This window comes from Gopherus evgoodei, chromosome 2 (assembly GCF_007399415.2).
Source record: "Gopherus evgoodei ecotype Sinaloan lineage chromosome 2, rGopEvg1_v1.p, whole genome shotgun sequence".
In the NCBI taxonomy this organism is placed as follows: domain Eukaryota; kingdom Metazoa; phylum Chordata; order Testudines; family Testudinidae; genus Gopherus; species Gopherus evgoodei.
In genome coordinates, this window is record NC_044323.1 from 186,889,672 (window position 1) to 186,904,603 (window position 14,932).

Sequence of the window (14,932 nt, forward strand, 5' to 3'; positions counted from 1 at the left end):
CGAGAGAAATCTGAAGGTAGATCGGAGAAGGGTGGATATTGGGTTAGGGGGGTGGAGGAGGAGGGAAGGACAAGTCCAGAAACCAACCAAAAGTTCGCAAATGCCAGCTTTCTGCTGCTTGGGCGATCCTCTGGGGTTGAGTGTGTGGGTCCCCATAGCATCCCCCCTCGTGTTCTTGGGTGTCTGAGTGAGGAGGCTATGGAACTTGGAGAGGAGGGAGGGCAGTTATACAGGGACTGCAGTGGCAGTCTGTGTTCTTGCTGCCTTTCCTGCATTAGATCCACCATACAGTAGAGCACATCAGTTTGCTCCCCCATGAGCTTGACCATAGCGTCCTGCTTGCTCTCATCATGCGTGTCCCTCCTCTCTTCGTGTTCCTATAATGCTTTACGGGACCCCGCAATTGTTTGCCTCCATGCATTCAGCTGGGCCCTATCAGTGCAGGAGGACTGCATGAGCTTGGCAAACATGTCTTCCCAAGTTTGTTTTTTCTGCCTTCTGGACCAGCCTCTGGGACAGAGTAGTTAGGGGCCGTGTTGAAACATTTTCATCTGTGGGAGGAAAAAAAAATGTATTTTAAAAGATACATTTCAGAGAACAAAGGGGACACTTGGGTGTGAGTAAGTCATCACACACATGGCCGGGCAACAGAATTCAGCTTGCAGGCAACCCAGGGGCATGCAGGTTCTGCTGCTTCTACATTCATTTCAATGCTTTCAGACTGCTGGGTCCCCTTTCCCATAGCAAGCAATGCCTGGTGGATTTGCCATATAAAAGGAGGGCCTGCGGGCTCTCTGAGATGATCACTTCACACAACCCCGCCTTTTCCCCCCCGCACCCACCACATGGCTCCAATGAGGCTCTTGAGCAGGGATGAGCCCAGAGCAGCTAGGTGCCCCCTCAACCCCCACCACGTGGCTCCGATCAGGCTCTCGCTCACCAGAAGTACCTTCTCCAGGGTCATGGTCTGGGAACCCGCCTTGGGAGTGGGGGGAGGCTATTGGATCCATCATGGAGAGGAAAACGGATTCCCCACTTGCCGTCTGTGCACTGTCCTCCTCCTCTTTGTCCTCCAATGACTCTTCCTCCTTGCTCCGTGCCACTCCCCCCTTGCAGCTATCCACGGACAGTGATGGGGTGGTAGTGGCATCACCCCCCATAATTGCATGGAGCTCGCGGTAAAAGCGGAATGTATGGGGCTGTAACCCAGAGCGCCCGTTCGCCTCCCTGGCTTTTTGGAACGCTTGCCTGAGCGCCTTGATTTTTGTATGACACTGCTCTGTGTCCCTGGAGTAGTCTCTTTCCATCATGGCCCTGGAGACTTTAGCATACATATTTGCGTTCCTTTTTTTGGAACATAGTTCTGCCATAACAGACTTGTCTCCCCAACATGTGATGAGATCCAGTAACTCCCGTTCAGACCATGCTGGAGCTCATCTGCAAATCTGGGACTGCTTGATCTCTCATGGTGGTGGACTCTGCATGGTCACCTGTGTTGGTGGACTGTGCTGATGTTCACCTGTGCTGATGGTGACTAAACAGGAAATGAAATTCAAAAGTTCCTGGGGCTTTTCCTGCCCACCTGGCTACTGCATCAGAGTTGAGAGTGTTGTCCAGAGCGGTCACAAGGGAGCATTCTGAGATAGCTCCAGGAGGCCAATAACATCGAATTGCGTCCACAATATCTTTAACCCGGGATTGCAATCTCAATTTAAGCGCTACTCCACTTGCCGAGGTGGAGTACAGAAATCGGATTAAAGAGCCCTTTAAATCGAAAAAACTGGTTTGGTCGTTCGGATGGAATTTTTTTTTTTTTCTGAATTAACTCGGCTAATTCTGAAATAACAGGCTAGTGAGGACCAGGCCTTTTTCACTTTTTTCTCTCAGGGCAGAGTTAAGGTTATTTGGGTGCCTAACCCCATCTCGAATTCAACATATTTTTTATCTGACAATGTTTTTCAGTGGCACAACTGCTCCTAAATCACTTAGGTTCTTTTGAAAATCCCACTTTGTGACTTGCTCAAGGTCACACAGGAATTCTTTGTCAGGGTCAGAAATTCAAGCCACATCTCCCAGGTCGTAGTCCAATATTTTACACAAAATTATCCTTCATCTCTATATAATAGTAAATAATGAACTCCTTTGGAATAATTTACAATGTCTAAGATAATTAGAAACACTATTATGTAATTAGGATAGGATAATCGAGACTGCACTTTCCCAAAACAATTTCTTTTAGAATGCATCTCTGATCTGGAGAAACAATTTTATTAATATTTAATCAGGAGCACAGTTATTAAACTTTTGGGAGTTGTACCACAGGATTTACTGATACAACTGTATAGCCATATGTGACTGCAGTTAATTTCATTTTTGGCATGTGATTTCAAGGTGGAAATATTGCACTTTTTTGTGGCCACAAGCCATCACTTTATCAGCCATAGAAGTTTGTGGCTGAGAATAGTTTTTGCAATATTCCTATTGATCTCATGATAAATAACCTGTGCCTTCAGTGTATTAGCACAAAGAAGCTCAGAAAGGAAATAGAGATCTTTTGAACTGAAAGGTTCTCTGTACTTGATTAATTTAGAAGCACCAAAGCAAGATATGTAGACATCCATATAATCTGAATATGATGATATACACACAATATGGCATTTAGTCTGTTGACATTCACTTTAAGACTCTCAGTATTTGATAATCCCAATCTTTAATTTGTTATTCTGACAAGGAATAGAATGTATAGTCTTTAATTCAGTTTCACCTCCAGTGTCAAACAGGCACTTTCGGCAAGAATTCTGAAAGAAAACCTTTTCCCCTTGAAATGAACACATGCTACTTTATTAGCCAAGAGCCAGATTGGTTTCTTTCTTAGGTAGTTTTAACAATAATATGTTTGGGTTCACTGCAACAATTGCTCCACTATATAGAGCCATTAGTAAGAATACAGCTGTACTGCATATGCTCAAAAGCTTTAGGCACCAAAAGTGAAATCCTGGCCCATTGAAGTCAATGGGAATTTTGTGTCAATGGGAATCCCGAGGCAGTGAGTGCCTTACACATGCTCTGTTGAATAAAGAACATGGCTGCACTATTTTTATATACTTTTCATGTAGCCTGATGTGAGGAGCTGATGAAAAAGGTTGTGTCAAGAATTCAGGGATGATCTACCTCTAGAAAACCTGGATCTAGGGCAGATTCACTCTCTGCACTGTTGGTTCTATAGATATGTGGATATAGATCTAGATGGCTATAGATAGCAATAATTATTTAATTGCTAAAACTCATATTTTAAGCTATCAATACTGTATAAACTTGTCTGTGTGTATGTATGTATCCAGTATGGCCCCAAGTGAAGCACTGCATGTGTCCTCATTCTAAATTATATGATCATTATGTAACTTTAATGTGGCTTAAACAAAACAGCTGCAATGAGGGAGAGTCTGTGGGCTGGTCCACACTATGAGGGGGAAATCGATCTTAGATACGCAACTTCAGCTACGTGAATAACGTAGCTGAAGTCGAATATCTAAGATCGGATTACTCACCCGTCCACACCGCGCGGGATCGATGTTCACGGCTCTCCCTGTCGATTCCGGAACTCCGTTGGGGTTGATGGAGTTCCGGAATCGATATAAGCGTGCTCAGGGATTGATATATCGCGTCTAGATTAGACGTGATATATCGATCCCCAAGCAATCGATTTTAACCCGCCGATACGGCGGGTAGTCTGGACATGGCCTGAAGGAAAACAGCTAGACATGATACTCATTTAGGTGCAAGTGACCAGGTCAGTCCACTGTGGAGCAGCAGCTGTAATTAGATGAAGCCGGGCTGCCAGATGTAGTGTGTGAATGTTGAAAACTCTCCCACTCCACATCTGTTCATTCAGGTATTCTGTCGTTCTGGAAGGCACATTCAGAACTTTGCAAGGAAGCTTTCAGAACTGGAGGTTGAAGATTTTCATTACCACCACCATATGTTTACAGATGAAGTTTATTTCATCAAATACATGACTGAAGAGAAATTGTTGTTGTGGAAAAAATTTATGTGCACTAAACTTAAAGGGACTGATAAAAATGTGCACATACTGCCAGCACCGGTGTCAGTTTCATTTAGTTCATTTGAACATGCAATAAATATATAGCTCAGTTAAAATATTTCAATAGTTACTTGCGGATTAATAAATCTCTGTTGAAACAGACATTAAATATTTGGTGCAAGTATATAACCGCCTTACATTCTAGGATTAAATCTCTCAATATACGGCAGAAATACTTGAAGTGAAGTCCTGGCCGCACTGAAGTCAATAGGGTCAGGATTTCACCCTTGGAGTGTCAGAATTATCGCTGTATAAGGTGAAACCAGCTCAACCCCATTGCTGAACCAGAGCATTTTATCTAGTTAAGATCTATATGAGCCAATGGAAACCACATTGGCTATCGGACTATTCCTGAAAGGGCTTTATCATGTCCTGGAGTTGTACCCTCAATATCACTGGTGGAATAAGGCTGTCATACCAGTACTGAGATCTGTTCATTGTCTTGGAAATTGGATAAATAGCAAATCTTGTACTTTAGCTCATGAGATGGTGAGCTACAGTCTCACATCACACAATTCAGCATGAATGCCAGTTTGAAGCTTTTGTTCTGTGATTTAAAAATATATATAAAACATATGCATGAGTTAATGACAATATAATACAAACGCTGGGAATCAACATCCAGTTATGAATTTCAGATTTGGAGAAATTGAATTTGCTTCTAAATGTCAATGAAAAGGGGAAAACATCTGCAAATGACTTCTTGCTGTAAGATGAGACCAGGAAACATTGATCTTGTTGTCAATAGTTAGTCTTAGAGCTCTTCAGAGTTTCTCACAATTGCTTACAAGTAAACATATCTGTACTTCACAAGCTAACAACATGTGGCTCTTGCCTCCATACTGTCCTGCTAGAGCAACATCCATTTTCTGGCTGCTATGGTCCTGATTCAATAAATCATCCTTATTCATGAAGAACACTTAAGTATATACTTAAGACCTGTTGAAGACAGTGGGACTTAAGCACATGCTTAAAGTTAAGCAAGTGCTGAAGTGCTTTCTTCAGTCAGGACATATCTCTAGTTTGAGGCTTTTAGGGTAGTCTGTGAGTTGGTGCTTTTTCTTCCTAATTTTTGTATGAAGGTTACAAAGTTAAGCACACAAACGCAAGGAGGTTTCAGAATTAAGTTTGCTTGCCGACTTCTGCATGTGCATTATGATTCATGCTTTAATTATATGATCACATACTTTTTTTCCCCACAAGACAGCTGCCTTGTTGTGCACAGGATGGATTACTCTCACTTAGTGAGCAGCTATTTAATACTTTGGTTTATTCTCCATTTTTCAGTGTGTGGCTCCTTGCCCTGTTTACTGCACACTATTCAAAACCAGATCTGAAGACGGCATTATTAATTTCCTCATCACCTTTTTTTATGGTGCACTACATTAGACCCTTTTTTCAGTTGCTCATAATTATGCCAAACAAACTATTTTGGCTGAAACTTTTCAAAAAAAATTCAGGCTCATGCAGACAACCAGCATGGAAAATTTTAACCTAAACAGTGTGTTTGACAAAGTTATAAGCAACTGAACAAAAAAGAGCCTATATAATCTTGTATGTATTATATAATGAATCCCATGTTTGTCATGTTGCCCAACTAACCAGAGTAGTGAGAAGAGTAAGCAAAGTTTGGTACTCTGGTGGTTCTCGCTTCAATTTCTGGAGGCAGTCTTCGACTTTCTTGCTGTTTGGTCCCTCACTTTCTGTAACTCTTGGATGCTTGCCTTGCTATCTTTGTTTACAGTAATAACTGTGGAAAAGTTACTTCCTTACAGTGCTGCTGAAGTCTAAGGTGAAAATATTCACAGATGAAAAAACATAGCTCTTCTACTTTGCACTTGGAATGTGTTCCATGTAAAATCCCAGTCTAAAACTGAGTAGTTAACAAAGGGAAAGCCCCTTCTTGCCCAAGACTAAATATTAATCACTTTGTCAGCAATTTCACTAAGAAGCTGGTCATAGTGTGTTTCAGTGCAGTTTTCACTTTGGAGAATGCAATTTGTAATCCTAAAACAGATATCAATTGGTCATTTAATTTGTATTCCTATGCAGTGTGAAGTCACCAGGCAACTAAAGGCAATTGTTCTCACCATGAACTCCTAATTATTGTGCACACAGATCTTCAGTCTCCATGGGGCATCTCCTTTACAATGATTTCTTCTGGATTGTAAAATATGTACTGGAATCTGTGAGCTTGTTTGTATAAGGAATTCATACTTCACACTATATTATTTTTATGGCATCTTCATACCATCTAGAACACATTGTGTTCAGAAACATTTTGTGATACAGGTACTACAAGCAACAAGGCATCCAAGGAAGAACTGATATTTATCGCAGATCTTAACTCTGGTGCTTTTATACTAAATTCTTGAAGAGTGGGACCACCACTGAATGGCTGTACTGTAATCCAAGACTTAGGGCCCAATTCTGTCCAGTGGTTCAAGTCCCTTTGACTTCAGGCAGAGTTATGTCCATGTAACTGAAAGCAGAATTTTGGCCCTAGAGTCAAAATCAAAGCTATGTGTGAAGCGGATGCAAATTCTGATGGAAATCTTTGGGTCAAATGTAGTGGTGATGTTATTGGTGGCATAAGTTATATATTTGGATGTGGTTTGATCAAAAAATGAGCACAGAGGCTAAGTAGTATAACTAGCACCAATTTAATATTCAGCTTTTGTGCTCAATAAATAAAATGTACTCTGAGGAAATAAAGAGGGAAACATAGCAGTATGCACACCCACTGTATATCAAAATTAGTGCCAGTCACAGTACTTCAACACCAGCTTACACCCAATATGTATCTTACACTAACATTTACATTGCTGCTGAATTTGTAACTCAGAGAAGAATTTAGCTCCGGATCTTATACAGTGATTGGTTACAGAAAACAACTCAGAGTAAGTCTGAATAATAATGGCAATTTGAACCCTAAGAAGCTTCTATCAATGTGAAGTTGGTATTTTTCATCAAGGGTGGAGGCTGCTCTCTTGGCTACATTTACCTCATTCATGGTGCCATATCTTTCCCCAGTGAAACTCTAAATCACTACTGTCCTCCAGCACAATAGGTGACGTTTCACTTCAGACTCAGACAATTTACCCATGCTTCAGTCACACAGCACTGAAGAATCATAGACTCAGGTCTTTAAGGTGTTCAGATGCAGCAACAGAAACACAGATTCTTATTTAAATCTTTTCAACTATGTGATTATGAGAACTGAGTGAATACTGAAGGGAAAAAAATAATCATCATTGGAGTTTTTAAACACATTTATTTTATCTTTGTCCCAGACCCATTTTGTGTTTTCTGTCCACAAATGTTCTAGGGATTGAGTTTACTGGCAGGAAGGAAGTGTTTATGGAACAGTAAATTTTAAGGAAATACTGTAGAATATTCATGGTAGATGAATTTCAGTGTCCTAATAGCAAATATTCACATTGGAAACCTAATTCTAAGTGTTACAATCAATCAGGGAATAAAAATATCCCATGTGACCTATCCTTTCAGTCAAAACAGATCAGATTTTGAATAATTGCAACACGCTGTTCACAGCTGAACTGCAGACCAAGAATTATTGAGAAAATTGTCTAGAAAGTAATTTTGAATAACATAAATTCAAGTAAATTATGATCTGTTACTGATAAATTTCAAAAAGAGAGAAGATTCACTGAATAATAGTTATATATTATTTGCCTATCCCTATTGATAATCGTCTCCCATTCTTTTCTCTTACTGAAAGTGTGGAACTTATATTGACCATAAATTATACATTCTCAATAACATATTCTAGAAAAAATCAAATTTTCTGTGTATTCTAGCAGTATGGCGCTCAGGCACAGCTACTGAATCATTACAGATAGGAGGGCCCTGAGTTTCCATCTGAAGAGATGGACAACCAAAGCGATATCTTCCAGATGAGACCGTTGTCACTAAGCATCCCATGGCATTCTATGCAAAGGGTACGTGCCCTAATATTTTGGCCAACATCCTGCCTGGCTCTTTACTAGCGCCATGTGTAGCATTGAGGTTTTGTTCACTTGTGGCTGAACAAGTGTGTGTTTTGGTTTCATTCCACAGAGTTCACCTACTTTAGTTTCACTTTGAGGTTTCAGGTTCAGTGACAAACCCCAAGTTTTGCCTGGCTGTTGTGTTGAAACCTCAAGCATAACCATAAATCTCTCTCCAAAGCTTGTATGGAGGGAGACAGTTGACTGAAAACACCTTAGGGCTTGTCTACATCACAAAGTTGCAGCGCTGGTGAGGGGGTTACAGCGCTGCAACTTAGGAGGTGTACACATCTGCAGGGCATCACCAGCGCTGCAACTCCCTGTTTGCAGCGCTGGCCGTACTCCCGTTTTGTCTCGGGTGTAGAGGATCCAGCGCTGGTGATCCAGCGCTGGTAATCAAGTGTAGACACTTACCAGCGCTTTTCTTGACCTCCGTGGAATAAGTAGGTATCCCAGCATACCTGAGGAAGCCTCTGGTAATCAAGCTGGTCTCCTTCCCCGGTTTGCTCTCGCGTTCCCCGAACCCCGAGCAAGCAGGTCTCCTTCCCTGCGGTTTGCAGGGTGGTTCGGGGAACGCGAGAGCAAACCGCGGCAAAGCTGGTCTCCTTCCCCGGTTTGCTCTCGCGTTCCCCGAACCTCCGTGCAAGCAGGTCTCCTTCCCTGCGGTTTGCAGGGGGGTTCGGGGAACGCGAGAGCAAACCGCGGCGAAGCTGGTCTCCTTCCCCGGTTTGCTCTCGCGTTCCCCGAACCTCCGTGCAAGCAGGTCTCCTTCCCTGCGGTTTGCAGGGGGGTTCGGGGAACGCGAGAGCAAACCGCGGCGAAGCTGGTCTCCTTCCCCGGTTTGCTCTCGCGTTCCCCGAACCCCCCTTGAAGCCGCCCAACAGCGCTGCAGTATGGCCACATCTAACACCACTTGCAGCGCTGGTTGCTGTAAGTGTGGCCACTCTGCAGCGCTGGCCCTATACAGCTGTACTAATACAGCTGTAACAACCAGCGCTGCAAAATTTTAGATGTAGACATACCCTTAGATTCACTCAGATTTGTGACCCATGAAGGCAATCTGGGCTGAATTTTTAGTGAACTCTTCCTTACAGGCTCAAGGAGTGCTTTAGAAATGTTGGCCAAGTATTGGATTTGTAATAAAACTAGTAACCAGAAAGTTCATCTGATTTGCACATGTCCATTAGTGATATTCTGATTCCTGGGGAATTTAGAATTTCTCTCAGTTTCAGTAGGATGTTTATTCCTCACTTCCTGCCACAGGCAGTGCTGCTGTGTGGTGTTAAAAAGAAGTTACCTTCCACCCCACTGTAACAGCATTCCATTGGTGAATGAAATAACTCCTGTATTTACTGCATATACACTTGTAGTTCATAAAGAGTATAAAACTTTTCATGCTGAAACATGCTAAACAAATGTAAGCCATGTTCCCATAGTGAGATTTAAAAGAAATCAACATTTCAAGAATGTCCTACCTACATTTTACATGGCATACTACACAGATGTTGACTTACATGAGCAGAATGGTGTATGTCCAGTAGTGATGAAAAGATACAGAAAATCCAGTTGTTTTTTACATGTTAATTTTAACACCTTTAAGCCAAGTCAATATATGAAATCACATTTCATGTGGCAGGCATCTAGTCAAATGTGATTGCTCAGACTTCAAGGGGGAAGCCCACTTGAGTGCAATAGGGCATCAGTGTTTGGCTATGCCTTTGGGAGCGACTTCCTGAAGCAGTCAGTAAAAGCAGAACTTTGCAGTGGTTAAGCAATAGGGTTGTCATGATCAAGGCTTAACAATAGTGGAAATAACAAAACATAATGAGGTAGGGTCAACTGCTCTGCACTAATTTAATGTTTTGTTTATTACATTGGCCTGCTTATAGAATAGCTTTCTGGGCTTAATTGCTTTTTCTGTCACAGGAACTGTAACAAAGGTGGTGGTCTTTCACACTTGATTTGTACAGTACTTGTAAATACTCAATGTGATATTGCAATTTCTTATTGCTGTACTTCCTTTTTGACTTTCCACAGAGATCCCCATTATTGTTTCAGTACCAGTTCTCTTGGGCATTCTATTTTTTTCTCTTTATTCGTTAGGGAAGTATATCAGTGTCACAATAGGCTGAGTTTTTAAAACCCTCTGGTCTGTATTTTGCTTTTGCTTACACTATTATAAATCAAGAATAATTCCACTGAATTCAAGGGAAGCTACAACTGTAAAATCATGGTGAGATGAGAATCTGGTCTCCAATTATTAAAATCCTGCAGTTAGCCCTCAGATCAAAAAGATGTACATTAGCACACTAGCTTAATAAACTGATCTATTTTGAACATGGTTGGTCATATAAAGGAGACCATCAAGACCCACAAGGACCACTCAACATACCTCAGGATACTGCGGTACTTTTCACTCTCTTTGCAAAGGTCCTTTTCATTTTCTTGAACTTGGGGCCATCTAGATGTTGGTCTAGTCTTTGACATAAATTAAAGCAACCTGAAGGGGTCTGAATTGGCCCCTCTTCACAGAGATAATCTTCCTGTGGTCAGGTACACCAACTTTGCATTGCTAGAGTGGTGCAAAACTGCCCTAACACAGAGCAGGATCTGGGCAGGAGCAGTGCCAGAGTTTCTGGCGCCCTAGGCGGAATTCGGGGGGCGGCATTTTGTGCGCTGCGCACGGGAGCTTCTGATTCCACTCCCATCGCGCCGCTGAAGAAGGACCCTCCGCCGAAATGCTGCGGGCAACAGCAGCAGTCATTGATCTGGTCAACTGGCTGCCAATGTTTTCTGCGGCACGTCGGCAGAAGGTCCTTCTTCGGCGGCACAACGGGAGCAGAACTGGAAGCTCCTGTGCGCTCCTTGGGGAGCGCACAAAATGCCGCCTCCTGAATCCTGGCACCCTAGGCGACCGCCTAGGGTTGCCTAATGGAAGTGCCGGCCCTGGATCTGGGATCAAATATTTGGGGACAACTCTTCATACTTTGGCACCTTATGTTGCATCTGGAAATTATTATTATTTTATTTATTAATTTACATTGTGGTAGTATCCAAAATGTGTTAAGTGCTTTCCAGGCATTGTACAATCTAAAAGTCTGCATTGGAGCACAAAAGCTAATATGCCATCCAGAGGTGCCTATTTGCCCCCTAAATTACCTGTGTTGTGTGCACAGCTGCCTATTTCATTGCTCAGTGCTTGAGTGGACTAATGTTGCAGATTGCAACTTCGGTGCTGGGCTTGAACAGAGAAATAGTGATTTTTTCAGACAGATGGTTCCAGAACCTGAATCTGAGTTCAGGAGTTAACGTATTATAGATAAAATCATAGTATCCAACAATAACCTGAGACTGAAATATTGAAATCAAGGATCTCTGTGTTGCTCCTGTTTCTCCCTAGCAAGGTTTGGAAATGCAAATGACAGGACTTCCCGGTTGCATCTGCAGATATGGCTGGGCACAATTTCTGAGGCCCATTAAAATGTATCTTACGGTGTTCATGAAAGACATTTGATTAGCAGCCTAAAGAGATTGAAGTCCTCTATCCACCGAACAGATTCAGTCCAGGCAACAGTAGTGAAATCTTTCCCACACTCTGCCCCATCAGTGTGTCCAACTCTGGCTTGCAGTGACTAGCTTTAGTGTGAGTTGAGTAATTCAGGTTCTGTGCTCATTCAGTCCTTGATGTTTCCACTGAGATGGCCAGTTTTGTGTTGTGGGCTAGGATCTGAAGTGAAATCTCTGGACCATTTTACATAGCCATTAGATGGTGACAACTTTCAGACACAACTGACCTGAGTTGGATTCAGTTAGGTGACCAACAGGAGAAAAGTTTCACGTTCCATTACCAGTCATTGAAGTCACTGCACCTCTTCCATGTGAGTGTGTAATATATAAATATATATAATATGTATAAAATACACTGTAATTATGCATGGCCAGAACAGAGAAATGACCTAATGGATAAAACAGGAAAAGGTCATCAACTCACAGAGGCAAGGATTATGTATTAGAAACGAATAATAAAGGAAGATGAGTGCAAAAGGAACTGCTAACCTTTCTGTCTGACTGTTAAATGAGCTCTAAGGGTACCTTTGCTAGGATAATGAAGATAAGACTTCTCTCCACCCAAGACAGCTACTTTAGTCTTGTTTGCCAAAATTTTGTAGGGACTTCGAATATATCTCCTCCTGGTGCACACCATCCCCTGCCACTACTAGTCAATAATGCTTCCCACTTATCTTGTGGAAATCTTGTTTTGAAGTCTTCATCATCCAGATTAAACCAACACTGCAACTGGAATACAAGTGGCTAATTTTAATTATGCACTGGCCACAGGCCTGAGTTTGTGTGCTGATGTCAACACAGTGATGGAAAAAGTGATCTAAGTGTAACTGGTTGTGCCATGTATAAAAATGCCTTTTGATAGTTATGTAATGTTCCTGTGATGTCTGTATGTAAGACACTAGTCCTCAGAGTTCTCTGCACAGACTTACTTTGCATTTAGATAATGTTGCGTGTGGACCTTGGCTCCTCATAGGTGCAGCCCTTTGAAAAAAACCTTTCTGTCAGGAACCAATGAAAATGGATACTAACTGCCTTGTGCAAATTCTTGTAATGTGCCATTGCGTGAGCAGTTGGGAAGGTTGAAAGCACACAAAAGAGAATTCTTTCATGCTTTTACTCCCCCTTCATGCCTGAATGCTATACATATCTTTCTTTTGGGGAATTCTGTGCTTGAGTGCTGTGATATAAAATTCACAGCTTGCAGTGAGATCTCGTGGAAAACAGCTGTGTGTACTCATGGCACTATCCTTGTACATTGTCCTGACATCGTTTACAGTTTCAGTATAAAGAGCCAGGGAGTATGGCATTGCAAAGTGATGCCCTGCTTTTGCAAACAAACAAGATGGGAGACTGTGTGCCACCTGCTCTGTCATTTTCACAAACGATAGAGTAAAACAAGCTTCAAACTGCTAACTGTGTTTGTTGGATGATAACCTTATGCCAGGAGTGATTCCATCAATCATCCAGATCAGCTTGCCCCCTACCCTAGCTAACCACTCCCTCAGTTCTATGCTCCTATAGGCTTGATGGTAAAGCAAGGAAGAATGTTAACCTCTTGGAGACCTGACAGCAAACAGCATTGTGAGGTTCCAGGGCCTTAGTTGGGCATTGCAAGGCCTGCTGACATGCTAGTAAGTTAAACACTATGGCAGAGCACCTCTGGAGGAACTAGCTGGCCAGAGAGATCGCCTGTTTTGTCATTGCTGAGAAATCTAATCCTCAGTTTTTATCGGAAACTCTCATCACAGCAATGTTAGAAAAAAATAATGCAACTGTTTACAAACACAATTTGCCCCACTGTAAACAAGAGCTGTATCACATTCAATAAAGCAGGAGACACCTTTTGCTTGTTTTTCCTGACTATTTGTGGGACAGGTTGTTTAGTAAATCCACCATTTATGACAATGATGAATTCAGTCTCTTGTTTCCATGTTGCACTGGGGCAGGCTTCCCCACCTTAGTAAATCTAGCCTGTGGTGCTAACTGGGAAAGGAGCAGTCTTGGCAAACATCTTATTAGTCTAAAATAAATTATTCAGAATGCAGGTTTGGATACAGATTGCAGGGAATGATAATGGAATTGGTTTTCTGAGCCTGTTCAGGCTGTAAAGACATGGAGTATGCTTTTCAGGAATTCACTTAAGTGGAATCAGTTTTGTGTAATGCAGCCTAGAAGTAATATTGCTGCCATCCAGCTAGTGTCTGTGGAACAGCATCCTCGTAGCACTTGAAGTATCAGTAGTTTATGTAGAGATAGATATCTAATTTTTTTGTGTGATTGTTAAAAAAGGAAATTCTAGCCGCTAGAGAGGGGCATGCCTTGTTCAGCATATTTTTTGTTGTTCATTGAAATAGTTGACCACATCAGCATCCAATTCGGGTGTGTCATGTGGTTTCTCATGTGATGCTGAGCCCCCTGCGCTTTGGATAGTGAGCCTTTGTGACTCGGCACTCCTGGACAGTAACATTCAGCAACACGAGACTTTGGGGGAGGAGGGGAAAGAGCCCCTGCAAAAGCCCAGAACAATAGAAATAAAGTTGAATCAATTTATTATTATTATATATATATTAAATTCTTAACTCTTTGGCTTTTATTTTTCATTTTGGGTCTTCCCGTTCCTCCGTTCCTGCAGGCTTCGAGTTGCGCTGTTTGGAAGAAGCAACGTCGTCTTCTCTCACAGCTACGACGCGGCACCGCTCTCAGCATATCCTGCTTTTTTCCCCCATTTACCTGGGCGGCTTCTGCTGTTTCTGTTGCTGCTGCTGGGGCTGCTGCAGTTTTGCTGCCTGTGCTTCACCCTGGCATGTCTGAGTCGGGAATCACTCGTCTGCACGCTGCTAAGGAAGAGCAGCGATGGAACTCTGGCCACATTTTATTTTTCTGGAAGAGAGGGGTTGTGATGTGGGGTGGGGGTTTTTTTTGGAAGGGTGGGGACATTAATCCAAAGTGAGGTGGGAGAAAGTTTAAAGAAATATTACGCAAAATAATCCAGCACACGACAAGGGCATCAGCAGCAAGAATCCAGCCTCTGCTGCTCGAAAGGATTAACATGGGAAAAGCCACAGTGGTGCAGTAGTGTTTCACATCAGCATTGTGCTGGAGATGGATAAATAAGGTATCTGATATGTCCGCTTGTAAAGGCAAAGCTATGGGAGGAAGAGAGCGAGAGAGCAAATGAAAAGGAAGAAGAAACACTGTATTCTGTTTGTCTGATTCTGTGCATTCTTGTTCTAGAGATGGTTGCATAATTTAC

The 14,932-nt window shown here is 42.3% G+C and overlaps 1 long non-coding RNA gene across 4 annotated transcripts in view; it reads left to right on the forward strand.

Annotated features, from left to right (window-relative positions):
• Positions 1–14,631, forward strand: part of LOC115646562 — a 361,228-nt gene extending 346,597 nt beyond the window's left edge. For all 4 annotated transcript variants that reach the window (XR_003999061.1, XR_003999062.1, XR_003999063.1 and 1 more), the window contains one exon: positions 14,312–14,631. This is a non-coding gene — a long non-coding RNA (uncharacterized LOC115646562). The remainder of the gene's footprint in view (positions 1–14,311) is intronic.
• The last annotated feature ends 301 nt before the right edge of the window (positions 14,632–14,932 follow it).